At 41.4% G+C, this 16,868-nt stretch overlaps 1 long non-coding RNA gene across 1 annotated transcript in view; it reads right to left on the bottom strand.

Moving 5' to 3' along the window:
- Nucleotides 1–14,697, bottom strand: part of LOC115524008 — an 87,396-nt gene extending 72,699 nt beyond the window's left edge. The window contains exons 1-2 of the long non-coding RNA XR_003971908.1: nucleotides 14,617–14,697; nucleotides 14,388–14,478 (exon numbers count right to left, since the gene is read on the bottom strand). This is a non-coding gene — a long non-coding RNA (uncharacterized LOC115524008). The remainder of the gene's footprint in view (nucleotides 1–14,387; nucleotides 14,479–14,616) is intronic.
- Nucleotides 14,698–16,868: the final 2,171 nt, after the last annotated feature.

Raw genomic sequence — 16,868 nt, 5'->3', positions numbered from 1 at the left:
TATAAATAGCTCAAATATTTTCCCAGCTTCACTCAAATTAGAGAGGTAAATTACTTGCTAATAATTATTAGCTGTGTGTATATTATGCAAAGAACAGGTGGCTTTAATGCAACTAGTCTACATCATGACTTCTCCCACTTATAATTGGCTTAGTGGGTTTCTTACTTTGATATCTACGTGGTCTACTGAATTTCCTGAGATGGCCGGCTCTATCAGTAAGAGAAAGCACAAGGATGGACAACAGCCAAGTCTGCTAGGCAGCCTATGAACTAAAGACTTGGATCAGGGGGGAAAGAAGGGTTTGGTTTTCCTGCTGTTATGCTTTTCATACTGAGCAGGGCAGAGTTCAAATCCCTGACCACACTCTTTAAGAATGGATCCTTGCCATGGGCTTCCTGCCAATGGGTAATGATAGTGTATCAAACTTGCATTCTAGCGTGTAGCTTTTCACTCCACTGTCTTTGCTGATCTCAAAAGGACTGAATGATGGGACTCAGAGTAGAGCTGGATTTTAGAGCACAAGCTTTAGATCAGGACACATCTGATCTTGAATTGGATATATACCATTGATTATCTGTGTGAGCCTGAGTAGATTTTTTATTCTTTTTAAGCCTCAGTTACCTGATCTCTAAAATGAGGGTAATAGCAGTTACCTAACAATACTATTGCAGTAGAATTTAGTATACGAAAAGTACTTAGCACAGTGCTGAGCCAAGAATATACTTAATAAATGTGTGCTGATATGGCTATTGTTATTACAGTTGCGAGATGTACAGTTGACCTTCAAGCAACATAGGTTTGAACTACATGGCCCACTTACATGTGTACTTTTTTCAGTTAATACAGTACAGTATTATACGTGTGTGTTCTCTTCTTCATGACTTTCTTAATAATGGTTTTTTTCTAGCTTGTTTTATTATAAGAATACAATGTATAATACATATAACATACAAAATATGTGTTATCAACTGTGTACATTATCAGTAAGGCTTCTGGTCAATAGTAGGCTGTTAGGAGTTAAGTAGTTAAGTTTTGGGAGAGTGAAAAGTTATAGGAGGTTTTTTTACTTCACAGGGGCTGGGGGTGGGGAGGTCAGTGCCCCTAACCCCCACATTGTTCAAGGGTCAACTGTCATTTGTAACTCAGTGACACCCCACTCCCTCAATACACATAGAAACCACTTTATCTCGAAGGCCATCTCCCCATCTCCATTGTCTTGGGCACTAGCATGGGATTTGGCACAGTGGGAACAAATAAGGATTTGAAGTCTTGCTCAACTGGGTTCAAATGTGTTTTCCATCAGTTTTTGGCCGATCTAAAACTTGATGCTAATAACACTTCTTCTCTTCAGGATTGAAGTTGACATTCAGTAGGAGCTGTAGATAGAATGAACTCAATGAGGTTAGAGATTTTGTCTATTTTGTTCACTGATATATCCCAAGAATTTTGCCTCATGTCTGGCACGAAGTATATACTCAACCAACATTTTCTAAATGGTATTGAAGTAATTGCACTCTGCCTGGACCATAATAGATTCCAATTAAATCTTATTTCCTTCTTATTTTTGCTTCTCCTTCATTAGTCAATTAATGACTTTGGAGTCCATGGCAAAGCAATAGAATCGTCAGAGACGGTGGGTTTCAATTGTTCCACAACAAAGCTGTAGCTTTTTTGAGCCAGTTCTACTCTTCAGATGATCTTCGTTCCACACAGTGCTTTTAAGTTATCTGAGTAAGTTGCTAGCACTTGGGCTAATAGAATATTCTACATCAATATCCAAATTCCAGCTTCTCCAAAAAATTTGGAAGATCTGGCAAGGCATGGCTATATTCTTACCAGGTAACAATGCAGAGAGTATCCTGTTCCCTTTAGACAGGGTATGTGGTTTCTAATACACCACAATCTTTCCCACTCTTTAGTGTATCTCTGAGACTGCAGGGACTTACTGTTTATCTTCAAATTTGTTCTGCTGGTTTTCTTGTATTCAAACATCTCTCTCATTTATATTACCTCTCTGATGTCTGTAGGTATTTGAGTTTGTCCATAGCTTTAAAGAGGTCAGTGAGAAAGGAGTGGGTCAATGCATAATGTAAGCCTATAAAGGGAGTGGGGATTTAAATGCAGGGTGAGGGGGTTATGTCTCTTGCTATCAGATGCTTAGCCATATAGATATTCTATAGTGTGCTTTACATTTTATGATAAACATTTCCTCAATCTGTGAAAATTGGTAACATTATAAATATCACTGCTGAGACCATAAAAATGCTAACATGTTTGGGATCTTTCATAAATGTTTAAATGAAAAACGCTGAATGTTTTTATATCAGGGACATGTCTAGAAATATCAACCATGCCTGTGCTTTGGAACTGAATCTTAAATGATTTCATGAACCAATCGTATCTGAAGCAGCAGTCAGCTGCAGAGAAGGCGATAGAAAACATTTGGTGCTGGGATTACCATAGCTATTAAAATGCCTCAGTCACAGGGTGCTTTCCCTAGTCTTTGTTTATATGTCAGGGATTCACTGGCTCAAGAATTTTAGAACTTAGGGGCACCTGAGTGGTTCAAAATCAACTCTTGATTTTGATTTTGGCTCAGGTCATGATCTCGAGGTTCATGGGATCAAGCCCTGCATCAGGTACTGAGAATGTGGAGCCTGCTTGGGATTCTCTCTCTCTCTCTCTCTCTCTCTCTCTGTCTCTGTCTCTGTCTCTGTCTCTCTCTCCCTTTCTTTCTGCCCCTCCCCCACTTGTGCACTCTCTCTCCCTCTCAAAGTAAATTAATAAACATTAAAAAAAAAAGAATTTTAGAACTTATCATCCTAGGAAAAGATGATGGGAAATAAGAAAACACTACTTTTTGCAACAAACTTTAAAGCATCTGAACTCATGAAGTGTGGAATAAATTACAACTACCCAAAATCCAAGCAGAGAGTGCATGGAGGAGAGCAAAAGACAGGAGAGGCAGGAAGGGGAGGGGAGGGAAGGGCAGGGAAGGGGAGGGAAGGGAAATTCAAGTAATCAAAAGTTTCAGATCTCTTTTCCGTAGGTCAAAAAAGGAAAATACTGCAGTCAGGAAGGAGAATAAAAAAGGTGGAAGAGAAAAAGGAGAGAATGATGGATGAGGAGAAGGAGAAAATAATTAGCTAGTGGAACTGACAGGAGTGGTATCTTTCCTCTTCTCCCTTTTGGAAGCCATATAAAAGTAGAAAAATAAAGAAATCAAGACCATAGGTAGTTGACAAGATTCTCTTATTTGATGGAATATGCTGGCTCATGTCACCAAAGACACTATGGAAACTAATTCTGAAAGACCCATTCTTTACAATTGTCCCTATAGTGGGGCGCCTGGGTGGCTCAGTCGGTTGAGCGTCGACTTCAGCTCAAGTCATGATCTCGCAATCCGTGAGTTTGAGCCCCGCGTTGGGCTCTGTGCTGACAGCTCAGAGCCTGGAGCCTGTTTCAGATTCTGTCTCTCCCTCTCTCTGACCCTCCCCCGTGCATGCTCTGTCTCTCTCTGTCTCAAAAATAAATAAACATAAAAAAATTAAAAATAAAAAAAAACAATTGTCCCTATAGTGAAAGCTAGCAATAGATAAAATTTATCTTTACTTCCAACCACTCTCCCTCCCCACACACCAAGACATAAAGTCCTCTTTCCTCAGGACTCAGTACTTTGAAGTCTTAAAATTGACCTACAGAGTTGTGGTGAACTTTATTAATAAACAAATACAAAGGAACGGGGGATACATCAGGAACCTGATTATAGTGATAGCCTTGAGCTGCTTTCTCCTCTGCTGTAAATAGAGTTGATATTTTGATGTACATCTCATTAATTCATTTACCTATTCCTTATTTTTGAACTCAGAAAGGCAAGAGAGAAATGTTATTTATTATTTCATTAAACTTCCAATGAATGAATCAACTGGGAATCTGGATAGATAGCTGTAAGCACTGATATTCAGAGACTGAAATAATCCGTGGAACCCATGGAGACAAGAAGTTATTGGATCAATCAGGGCAGGAAAATTAGGTCTTAAGCTTCAATGTTTCATAAACTCAAGCCTCTCTAATTATAGTAGCTTCCATGGTGATTATGCAGCTATTTTGTTACAGGCATGGGCTATAGGTGCCTCTACAAATTGCCCTGAAGTGTTTTTATGGGCGCAGATTGGGCTTCAGCAGGGAATATATCTACATCCATTCATTCAGATGCACAAATACTTCATAAGGACCTACTACGTATCAGACACCAGTGAGCAAAGGGTAAAAAGAAGAAAAGAAAGATTGGAATTTCCAGAGGTTGGAGGAGGGTTTCCAATGTAAAATGACTTGGTCGAAGAGAGGAGCCAAGAGGGCGGAACAGCATGGAAGTTTTTTGTGTGTCTCACGTCCATGAAATACAGCCAGACCAACACTAAACCATCCCGCACACCTAGAAAACTGATCTGCGGTATAACACAACAATCTGCACAACCTGAACCACAGAATTCAGCAGGTAGGCGGCATGGAGAGGTGAACTTGGGGAGCGAGACGCCGCAGGAAGGGAGGTGCTTTGAAGGGCGGAGAGAGGACGGAGCCGGGGGTGGGGGGGAAGAATACGGGGGGAAAGCACCCATCCCCCAAAGCAGCTGGAGAGAAAGCGGAAAATTGGAAACAGCCGCAGGGACTAAACTAAAAAGGGAGAAAGGAGAGGGTTTAATTCTATTAAGACTGTAAACAAGGGGAGCGCAAAAGCTGCAACTCCGCGGCTCCATACCTGGCGGTGCTCTGGTGGGAAGGGCGAATCCCCAGGAGCAGAGTGGGGTCCGGGAGGTTCATGGGCCACGTGGGGGAAAAGCGGCTCCACTGCTGGAAGGACATTTGGTAGAGACTGTTGAAGCCACCTGGTCCCGGCAGACCCCGGAAGGCGGCCACATTCACTGGTGCTGGAACAAGGTCCTTAAGGGTGAAGCCTGGTGCTGGATGTGTGTTGTGATTTTCCATAATCCCTGAAACGCTGCTGCTACACTGTCTCGTGAACTTTTTCTGGGGCGGGTGGCACCTGGCCGCAGTCTCGGGGCACCGGCAGCAGCAGGGTCCAGCAAGCGTTCCTGGCTGCGGCCGACATTCGGCCCTTGCTCATTCGGCCACTGCTCGGTGAGACCCTCCCACAGAGGGGTGGAACGGGCCAAAGCCAAGGTCCTTCAGAAGTAAGGGGCCGGGGAAAACAGCCGCATCTGAGACAAAACTCGGGAGAGAGGTGCTGCCTGGGGCCTGGTCACGGAGAGTGAAAGAGCAGGGAGTGGATGAAAGCTGAAGACAGAGGACGGGTGCGCGATTGCTGACCCAGGAGAACAGCCTGGGTGGCTGGGTGATGCCATTTTAACCGCTCCCGCGGATGCGCATATGCACCTACCAGCGCCGCAATGCTCCGCCCCAGTAGGCCAGCAGCGCCATCTAGTGGAGCGTGGAGCCGTTATACTGAGCCCCGCCCAACTGCGCCAACCTCGCTCTTCAAGAAGACACGTCTCACCGCCTGCTTAGTTCATGGGCTATAAAGCGCTTCATAGTCTGACTTCTAGGGGAAAATGAAGCAATTTCAGTCCTACTTCAATCTGTTAGCAGGTCCATCTATTCAATTTTCTTTCTTTTTTTCTCTTTTACACTACATTTCTTTTTCTCCAATACAGAGAAAAAAATTATTTTTATTTTCAATTTTTATTAAAAATATTTTTCCTTCATTTTCTTACTATATGTTTTACTTTTGTGTAAATTGTTTCAAATTCTATTTTACTTCCATCATTTTATTTTGGTCTACTTCAGTGTATTCACTTTTTCAAATTTTCAAACGATTTCTTTTTTTCTTTTTCTTTTTTCTCTTTTTTCTTTCTTTTCTTATTCTTGAATGCAGAAAGAGAAAAACTTCATTTTTACTTTCAATTTCTATTAAAAATATTTTTCTTTAATTTCTTCTTACTATGTTTTTCACTTTTATGTAAATTTTTTCAAATTCTACTTTACTTCCCTCATTTTATTTCAGTCTACTACAATGTATTCACTTTTTCAAATTTTCAAACGATTTCCTTTTTTTCTCTTTTTTCTCTTTTTTGTTTCTTTTCTTTTTCTTGAATACAGAAAGAGAAAAAATTCATTTTTCTTTTTAATTTTTCCTGAAAATATTTTTCTTTATTTTTTTCTACTATATTCTTTACTTTTGTGTAAATTTCTTCAAATTCTATTTTACTCCCATCATCTCCATTTAGTCTACTTCAGTGTATTCATTTTTTTCAAAATCTCAAATGATTTCCTTTTTTTTCCCCCATTTTTTTCTCTAATCAGTCAAACCACTTTCACCACCTGGACCAAAACAAACCTAGGATCTAGCATCATTTATGTGACTTTGTGTGTGTATGTTTAATTTTTTAACTTTAATATTTTTTTAATTTTCATTTTTCTACCTAATTAATTCCTTTTCTCCCTTCAAAATGACAAAAAGAAGGAATTCACCCCAAAAGAAAGAGCACAAAGAAATGACAGCCAGGGATTTAACCAACACAGATACAAGCAAGATGTCTGCACCAGAATTTAGAATCACGATAATAAGAATACTAGCTGGAGTCGAAATAGATTAGAATCCCTTGCTGCAGAGATAAAAGGAGTAAAAACTAGTCAGAATGAAATAAAAAAATGCTATAACTGAGCTGCAAACACGAATGGATGCCGTGGCAGCAAGGATGGATGAGACAGAACAGAGAATCAGGGATATGGAGGACAAACTTATAGAGAATAATGAAGCAGGAAAAAAAGAGGGAGATTAAGGCCAAAGAGCACGAGTTAAGAATTATAGAAATCATGCTCTGTCTCTCTCTGTCCCAAAAATAAATAAACGTTGAAAAAAAAAATTAAAAAAAAAAAAAAAAGGGGGCGCCTGGGTGGCGCAGTCGGTTAAGCGTCCGACTTCAGCCAGGTCACGATCTCGCGGTCCGTGAGTTCGAGCCCCGCATCAGGCTCTGGGCTGATGGCTCGGAGCCTGGAGCCTGTTTCCGATTCTGTGTCTCCCTCTCTCTCTGCCCCTCCCCCGTTCATGCTCTGTCTCTCTCTGTCCCAAAAATAAATAAACGTTGAAAAAAAAAAATTAAAAAAAAAAAAAAAGAATTATAGAAATCAGTGACTCATTAAAAAGGAACATCAGAATCACAGGGGGCCCAGAAGAGGAAGAGAGACAAATAGGGGGAGAAGGGTTACATGAGCAAATCATAGCAGAAAACTTTCCTAACCTGGGGAAAGACACAGACATCAAGATCCAGGAAGCACAGAGGACTCCCATTAGATTCAACAAAAAACGACCATCAACAAGGCATAACATAGTCAAATTCACAAAATACTCAGGCAAGGAGAGAATCATGAAACCAGCAAGGGAAAAAAGTCCCTAACCTACAAGGGAAGGCAGGTCAGGTTTGCAGCAGACCTATCCACAGAAACTTGGCAGGCCAAAAAGGAGTGGCACGATACATTCAATGTGCTGATTCAGAAAAATATGCAGCCAAGAATTCTTTATCCAGCAAGGCTGTCATTCAAAAGAGAAGGGGAGATTCAAAGTTTCCCAGAGAAACAAAAATTAAAGGAGTTTGTGACCACTAAACCAGGCCTGCAAGAAATTTTAAGGGGGACTCTCTGAGCGGAGACAAGATGAATCAATCAATCAATCAATAAATAAATAAATAAATACCAAAAGCAACAAAGATTAGAAAGGACCAGAGAACACCACCAGAAACTCCAACTCGACAAGCATCATAATGGCAGTAAATTCATATCTTTCAGTACTCACTCTAAACGAAAGCAGGAGGCATCACAATCCCAGACTTTAAACTGTACTACAAAGCTGTAATCATCAAGACAGTATGGTACTGGCACAAGAACAGACACTCAGATCAATGGAACAGATTAGAGAACCCAGAAATGGACCCACAAATGAATGGCCAACTAATCGTTGACAAAGCAGGAAAGAATAACCAATGGAATAAAGACAGTCTTTTCAGCAAGTGGTGCTGGGAAAACTGGACAGTGACACGCAGAAGAATGAACCTGGACCACTTTGTTACACCACACACAAAAATAAACTCAAAATGGATGAAAGACCTCAATGTAAGACAGGAAGCCATCAAAATCCTTGAGGAGAAAGCAGGCAAAAACCTCTTTGATCATGGCCACAGCAACTTCTTATTCAACACGTCTCCAGAGGCAAGGGAAACAAAAGTAAAAATGAAACTACTGGGACCTCATCAAAATAAAAACCTTCTGCACAGCGAAGGAAACAATCAGCAAAGCTAAAAGGCAACCGACAGAATGGGAGAAGATATTTGCAAATGACATATCAGATAAAGGGTTAGTATCCAAAATCTACAAAGAACTCATGAAACTCAACACCCAAAACACAAAGAATCCAGTGAAGAAATGGGCAAAAGACATGAATAGACACTTCTCCAAAGAAGACATCCAGATGGCCAACCGACACATGAAAAAATGCTCACCATCTCTCATCATCAGGGAAATACAAACCAAAACCACAATGAGATACCACCTCACACCTGTCAGAATGGCTAACATTAACAACTCAGGCAACAACAGATGTTGGTGAGGATGAGGAGAAAGAGGATCTCTTTTGCACTGTTGGTGGGAATGCAAGCTGGTGCAGCCACTGTGGAAAACAGTATGGAGGTTCCTCAAAAAATTAAAAATAGAACTACCCTACGACCCAGCAATTGCACTACTAGGCATTTATCCCCGGAGTACAGATGTGCTGTTTTGAAGGGACACATGCACCCCAATGTTTCTAGCAGCACTATCAACAATAGCCAAAGTATGGAAAGAGCCCAAATGTCCACTGATGGATTAATGGATAAAGAAGATGTGGTATATATATACAACGGAGTATTACTCAGCAATCTAAAAGAATGAAATCTTGCCATTTGCTACTACGTGGATGGAACTGGAGGGTTTTATGCTAAGTGAAATTAGTCAGAGGGAGACAAAGACATATGACTTCACTCGTATGGGGACTTTAAGAGACAAAACAGATGAACATAAGGGAAGGGAGACAAAAATAATATAAAAACAGGGAGGGGGACAAAACATAACTGACTAATAAATATGGAGAACAAACTGAGGGTTACGGAAGGGGTTGTGGAGAGGGATGGGCTAAATGGGTAAGGGGCACTAAGGAATCTACTCCTGAAATCATTGTTGCACTATATGCTAACTAATTTGGATATAAATTACAAAAAAATAAATTTAAAAAATATCAATTATATAGAGAGATACAGGCATAAATAATATAAGAAGCAATAAGATGGTTAATAAATACATGAAATGTAACATAGAGAACTGTACATTAAAATAAGGGCAGGACATTTTACATTTTAAATTTCTCGTCAGTAGTCAGTACATGTGAGGGGGTTTTTCTGGTGGGAATATTAATTTATACCATCTTTGTAAAAGATAATTTGGTAATATACATCAAAATCATTGCAAAAAACATAAATATGAAAAATGAGGATGCAGTTAGGAAAATGATAGAACCTGCATAAGAAATATGTTGTATCCCTTAAAATATTTATGAAGGTGTTTAATACTTGGACAAAAGTCCTGTATAATTCTGCTGACACCATGTGGGCTCAGCTAAGCTTATTAATAAATATAACCAAAAAGAAATAAACTCAAATGTTGACCTTGATCGTCTCTTGATTGGTGGAATTATGTGTGTTTTGTTGTTGTTTGCTTTCCTTCTTACACTTTCTTGTGTTTGTTTCTTACAAAGGGAGAAAAACAACCAACAAACTTTCGGCAAAGTATCACGACAAATTTGATGGGCGTTTCTGACACTGATTATGTCTGTGTTGGAAGAAAAGGAAGCAGGTTCTCCCAGACACTCCACAAAGGACGCTGGTCCATTTACATATACACTGGACTGTTTGATAAGGTAAATAAAGTGTCATAAGCTCAACTAGTGAGCTGATGAATTTTTTTCTTTGGTTCTGAGAGCCATCCAGAAAGGGGAATGAAGAAAAGAGACAAGGAGAGGAAAGCAGAGGTTCTGGGCTTCCTAAGAGGGTGACCACTGATGTTGGAGGAGGTGGTGAGCACATGTGTTGTATATTCAAAGAACTATCCTAACACTATGATGATGAAAATCGTCTGCAGTCATTTTTTCCTGGCAACACAGGGGCGAGCCAAAGTCACACAGGTACTGAAGCACTTTGAGATAGGCTAATTAATTTTATAAATAATGCACTTAAAAATGTAATGGTCATCCCATAATAATCCCACGATACTCATCAAGTGCCTACTCTCTTAAGAGGTTTCTACTCTGGATTCTATATAAAGTATGGAAATTTGCAAATATTTATTGAGTTCCTTTTATGGGTACAGGGCATGAAGGGAAACACCAAAAAACCTGTCCTTCTGGTGTTTCGAATTTTTGGTTTTGTTTGTTTGTTTTGCAGTGCATACTGCCAAGACATGAGTACTTCGTTATAAAAAGCACTTCCCTAGAAGAAGAATTATAAGGTAAGTTGAGTTATAAAATAGGCAACATGCCAGTAATTTTCTTGGCTCTTCTCTCTCCTGGTTGTAGCAAGGAATGGGCTGGCTCTACAGAGGCTCAATATCTCTCCGGTCTCGTCACAGTGTATGTCTCTGCCCCTGGGCTCTAGCAAGACTGTAGCACTTCGAGTAGATGATTATCTACTGTCTCTCCTGCTCAGAAGTCATTCTCCTCTCTGAGAACTCTCTCGTTACACACAGGCATGTGCCACGGTTGGCCATGATTATACTTTCTGTCCCCAGCCTTCTCGCAGAACTTACTGGGAGCAGGGCGGACGTGTGTGTGTGTGTGTGTGTGTGCGCGTGTGCGTGTGTGTGTGTGTGACTCAAACTGAGCCACTGAAACTCCCTCTCTGGGAAATTGAAACTCCGACCTAGAGAGGCAGGGAATCTATTTCTACATGCAGCTGCAACAGTAACCAGGGATAGAAACAGTAACAGAACAGAACAGTAAACAGGGAAGCTATGGAAGACACAAGGACAAGAACGTAGAGAATGCAGATTTGCAGAGAGTAGAATGAAGTTTCAAGAAAACAACAGACAGGACACACTTTCTGGGGTTTTGCAGCATTCTCTCTCCTCATTGCAGTTTCTCCTTAAAACCTAGATGTATGCTGACTTTCAGGTTCTGCGAAGCACCCCTGTATATTTTTAAGAAATTGTCCTGCCCTTCTCCCCACCCCACCCCTTTTTGTTTCTTATTAAGGGAGCTTAAGTTGGCTCCCGTTATTTGAAAGCCAGGAGGCTTAACTGATATAAACTTTCACCAAAGATACATATTTCATTCCTCTTGTCTCCTGCAGGCCTTCCCGACAACCCTGTCCTCCTTTGGGGCTGCTTCACTTGATTAACTTAAACGTGAACTGTATTTACATCATTTATAAAATGTTCTTGTATCAGATTGTTTGAGCTCCTCTGGAGTAGTTACGGTCTATTGTGTAAACACAGCATTGATGTGATTTATACAACTTTCATTATTTACCCAACAGACTACATAACTGCTCCAAATGAACCGTTATGACTATCATGTGGTGTAAATCTATCTTCAGACACTTTTGAAAGCATGACTCATTGTACTCCTTTATGTCAGGGAATTTATGAAAAGTGCATTATCCATTCAATAAGCTCTGATGTCTGCCTGGTGAGGTTTAAAGCTAAATTAATCCACTGGGGGAAAAAATGAAACCTGCGAATAAAGAAGAAATAATTCTTTATGCCAACTAATCCTTGCGCCCCTTTATGAAGCAGAAGTGAATCCACGGATATTGGTATCTACTCCACCTAAAACCATCTGCAGGTGCTCATCAATGTTTGATCTACTCAGAAGATCTCGTTTCTCTGTTTCCTTCACGCGACTGAAAACCGGGGATATGTTGCTTTTGCTCAGTATTTTAACTGCAGCTCTTGGCACAGGACTTGGCTTAGACAGACATTCAATACACTTTGCTGAATGAATGCCTGCTTAAACCCATCTGAACGATCTCATCAGTTCTCAAACAGCCCCACTTTACAGATGAGCAACTGGGACTCACGAACGGTAAATAATTTCTCCAAAGCTGCATAAATTTGTAAGCGGTAAAACTGGAATCCAGTCTCTCCTACCCCAAAGCTTAGCTATTTCAATTAAGTCAAAAAGCACACAAAAAAATGCAGAGATAATAAAACGTTCTTGCAACAACCAGCATAAAACAAAAATCTTGGATTCCAAAGCATTCAAAAACAAGCAGGTAAAGCAGTCCAGGCAGAAGTCAGAAGATCTGTGTTTCCTTTCCTTTGCTGCATATGCTTAGGATAAGTCACTTTATTTTTCTCATCTTTCCTTTCCTGCCTGGTGTCCCAACTGTCTTTAAAATTTTTTTTTAATGTTTGTTTATTTTTGAGAGAGAGCAAAAGAGGCAGAGTGTGAGTAGGGGAGGGGTAGAGAGAGACACACGCACACAGAATCTGAAGCAGGCTCCAGGCTCTGAGCTGTCAGCACAGAGCTTGACGTGGGGCTCGAACTCACGAACTGTGAGATCATGACCTGAGCCAAAGTCAGATGCCTAATCTACTGAGCCACTCAGGAGCCCCCAACCCATTTTCTTAAAAGTGCAGTTTGGATACTCTTGTTTCAGTCGTCTTTATTCTATCTTCCTCTGTCAGCACCTGAGAGTGAGAGCCTCCTGAAATATTTGTCCCTGGACACCTGGCTTGCCTCACTCCAGTCCTGGCCCCGAGGCCTAGTAATCTCCCATCACTGATTTCAACTGAGAAAATCAGTGACTAATGATGTTCAAAAGAGGCCCCAGGCCCGCCTCTCCAAGGAGGCTGAGAGTTGGAAGGAATATAGTCTCATTAGTGAAATCGTAGAGATCTTACAGTAATCAGGGTGGCTGGGTGGGGTTGTTTTCACTCTCTCTCTCTCTTGTCCTCTCTCTTGCCTTTCTCTCTTTTTCAGTTTTTCTGCATGTGGAAATCTCCCCAGGCCTTTGATATCATATCAGGTAGATACCCGTGAGGGCACCTTTGAGTGGATCCTGGTAAGAACAGTCATGCCAACTCTCTTCTCAGATGACACAATCAGTTGTGACCATTTTTACCCCTTGAAGGAATGCTGCTCTGGAGAGCATCCCCATCTTTGATCTGGCTTTTGTACCCTCTCAAGTGATGTTGACGTAATCTTTGTTCCCTATCGTCTTCTTCACAGAATGAAAACGTACAGTAGCCACATGTTGGGGAAGTTTGGGCCAATGGCATGCAGAGGGCATAGACCCAGGGAAACTCCTTTTGTTCTAGGATCCACCCAAGTCTGGGGGTGGCATAGCTGGCTGATTGCTCATAGCCCCTCGGTATAAGAGCAGAGGAAACTCACAGATCCAAGAGACAGAGGCAGCTTGTGGTTTAAGCTGGGTTGGGTTGAGCTCAAAGCCCCACTGGGGCTCATAAGAAAAGTCTCCCAAGCTTTTGAATTGCCCTCCAGAGAGCCTTAAGGTAGTCAAGCGGGACAACTCCAGGTGAGAAAATCTGGAGACAGGCCCAGTGGCTTTTCTCTCCCTGCAGATATCGTAGGCTCCCTTATTTACTATCAGTGATGTGGATTTTAAGACTGAAAGTTCAGTATACGTGCTATTAAAGTCAACTGTCAGTAGACTAAGCAGTTATTGACGGGTGTGAATGATTTTAAGATGAATACAAACATTGGGTGATTATTTAAGAAAAAAAAAACTTAGGGTAGATTAAATTGAAAAAAAAAAAAAAGGAAAAAGGAAATAACCAAGCAAAAAATAACAGCGCAAAAACAAATCCTGCACAAAGTGAATCAGAAAAGAACAAATTAAAGGCCCTGAATGGCATTTGAGTAATGGTGAAAGACAGTACCAACACATTGCCTTGTCCTTAAAATTCACCGAAATAGCAGAGAATGACGAATAATACACATGCAGTGAGGGAAACAAAAATCTCATTTCCATGCTCTCCAGAGTTTAACTGAAATAAGTCCCCGTTCCTATTTGAATGTGGCCTTGCAGGGCTTTGAAATCGGAAAACAATCCCTGCATGCCGAATTGGATGCTCACTAGCTAGCAGTTAAAAATAGGAAATGAAAATGAGTGACAAACTAGAACACTGGAGGAGAGAGAAAAAGAAATATCGCTTTCCTAGCCTTCTGCTCCTTCACAGTCCAATCCGTCCTACAGGCACGCTGGAAATTGCCTTGCCTGTGCTGGCAACGGGGTTTCGCCGTAAGTTATTGAAAAGGCAAATCAAGGTTTTTAGATCCTTGTAATTACAAAGCTAAAAAGCAATTGGAAAAATATATCCGGCACCTTCAGAGCATTTGATGTGACTTCCCGGTGACACTTAGAGCAGGGGTATGCTGTTGAGGGAGCATTTTTCTATTCAGTTCCTCAGCCCTTTCTGAAAGAAAAAGAATTCTTAGCACCGTTTTTTCCATTAAGTGAATTCAGTTAATTAGCTTCACAAACAGAGCACATGCATTATTCAGCAGCAGACATTCATCAAATTTGTCTTTCCACAGCCAGCCCTTCTTCTCACCTCTTAGCTAGACGGGGCCAGGCTCCTTCCATTAGGATAAGCATTTAAGACAGTTCTGACTTAGGGGTTTCGGTGGAAGGCAAGGACATGTGAGCCATATTGGGGTGTGGATGAGTTGGGGCTGGAGGAGTGCATGAATTGTGAAAAAGGGTAAAGGAATCTGAATGATGTCATGACTTGAAAAAGAAAAAAAAAAAAAAAAGGCAGTGGTTCGTTTGTGGCCTCTCTGGCGTGCGTGTCCTGGAGAGATTTTCCCTGCCTCATCATATTCGTTGAGATCCAGTAACCCTGATTCATGAGTTTATCACAGTTGGGCTGAGCAACTGGAGATTCTCTAACCACTCCCAGGGAGCACCGCACGTAGCTAGGGAGGCAGGCCTGGCAAGAATCTCAAGACACAGCGTCCGATTCACCCAGAGGCTCTATTCTAGGAAAAGGAGAGTAACCCAAGTTACCCGTCTGGACTTTCGGATGCAGTTGATCGTATGGCACAACAGATCCTGGGAACGCGTAAGCTTGTTCAGTGTGTTCTCCTGGTAATGAAGAAACTGTCTAAAGGATGTCAAGTTGCTGTGCAAGATCCCACAGTTGGCCCGCAGCAGGGCCCCTAAGCCTCTGTTGCTTGACGACTGCTCGTCAGCCTCAGGACAGGCTTGAAACACAGCTTCTCCGCCATCTTGTGCTGGTCATATCTTATTCTCTGTTCTCACTGAGAGGCTTTAGGGGGTAGTGGCTTCTGTAACCGCCAGCTTGGGTTTGAATCCTGCTTCTGTCACGTAGGCGCTCTGGGGTTTGGGTCAAGTTATTTAGCTAACCTGGGCCTAGGTTTTCTCTTCCATAAAAAGAATTGTTATGAGGATGTGGATGACTTAGTACCTGGAACATGTCCTAGCTCCTCGCCTACCCTCTCCTTACTTCCCTACTCTTTAAGTAACAGGCTTGATCCACCTGTGATAGACATGGAGAGAGTGGTTCATGAGGCTGATGGCCCATAAGGTACAAGTTAGGCTAATATGCTACAGTTTGGAGGTGGACGGTTGTTTGCTGTACCTAGCATTCTCCCCTTCTCAGAATAGAACACTGCTTTCTTGCCCCATTATTTCTTTACATATCTCATTGGTGTGGTCACAGAGTCAGTCTCTATGTTCTTAGATGGCCCTGTTACACTGGCAACAATTCATTTGTCCAGTAGCGGACGCCCAAACCAAATTGGGCAAATAGGTCATTCAGCTGGATTTTTCAAACAGTAACTGAGGGGAAATATGCTTCTCATTTTTAGTGATGAAGCTGGGATACAGGAGACAGTTAACTCTGACATTTGCCATGCAGAAGAAGCAGGACTTCAGTGACAGAAATGAAGCCATCAGAGTCAGAAGCTGAGACGAGGGGCACCTGGGTGGCTCGGTTGGTTACGCTTCTGACTTTGGCACAAGTCATGATCTCACAGTGCATGGGTTTGAGCCCCGTGCCAGGTTCTGTGTTGATAGCTTGGAGCCCGGAGCTTGCTTCGAATTGTCTCTCTCTCTCTCTCTCTCTGCCCACCCCCTGACTCATGCTCTCTCAATAAATTAATATAAACATTAAAAAAAAAAACTTTTTTTAAGGAAGTAGAGATGAGCTGGAGAAAGTCTTTAAATTCCTAGATTGAGCTTTTCCTGAAGCCTAACTACATTCCTACCTTTGATATGTTTGACTTTTTCACCCACCCCTTTTTTTATGATTGGGTGGGATACCCCAGTATCCATCCATTGAAAGGTGCCTTTACCTAAGTGCTTCTGCACAGTAGGTATGTATCAGGGGTATGTCACCTTTCTTGATGGTTGACTTATAGAATAAGTATTACATTATATCTAAGCCCACTGAGTCTTAGTAGGTATGTGAATTTTATCTTTACCTGAGTTTAAATACAAGATCTGCCATTTATTATTATATGTCATGCATGTCAGTCTTCCCATGGATCAATTGTTTATCTGTAAAATGGCACTGTTAATAACTCCATCATAGTGTAGTTGTTGGTAGTCAGTGAAATATACGCGGCATGTGAAAGTGCATTGTACATTAGGATGCTATGCAAGGGTATGATAATGCATGACCTTTGTCATGCTACATTAAACCTTGTACAATCCCGACTCTTATTTAAGGAAATCTTCACATCACGCTCCCCTTCTACACTTTTCCTATGGATTGCTAATATGTAGCATAATTGCATAACTGTAGTCTAAATGCCACCAATTTGTATTTCTTTAGTAAAC

This window comes from Lynx canadensis, chromosome C2, assembly GCF_007474595.2.
Source record: "Lynx canadensis isolate LIC74 chromosome C2, mLynCan4.pri.v2, whole genome shotgun sequence".
Lineage (NCBI taxonomy): Eukaryota > Metazoa > Chordata > Mammalia > Carnivora > Felidae > Lynx > Lynx canadensis.
This window is presented reverse-complemented; position numbering and strand designations above follow the sequence as displayed.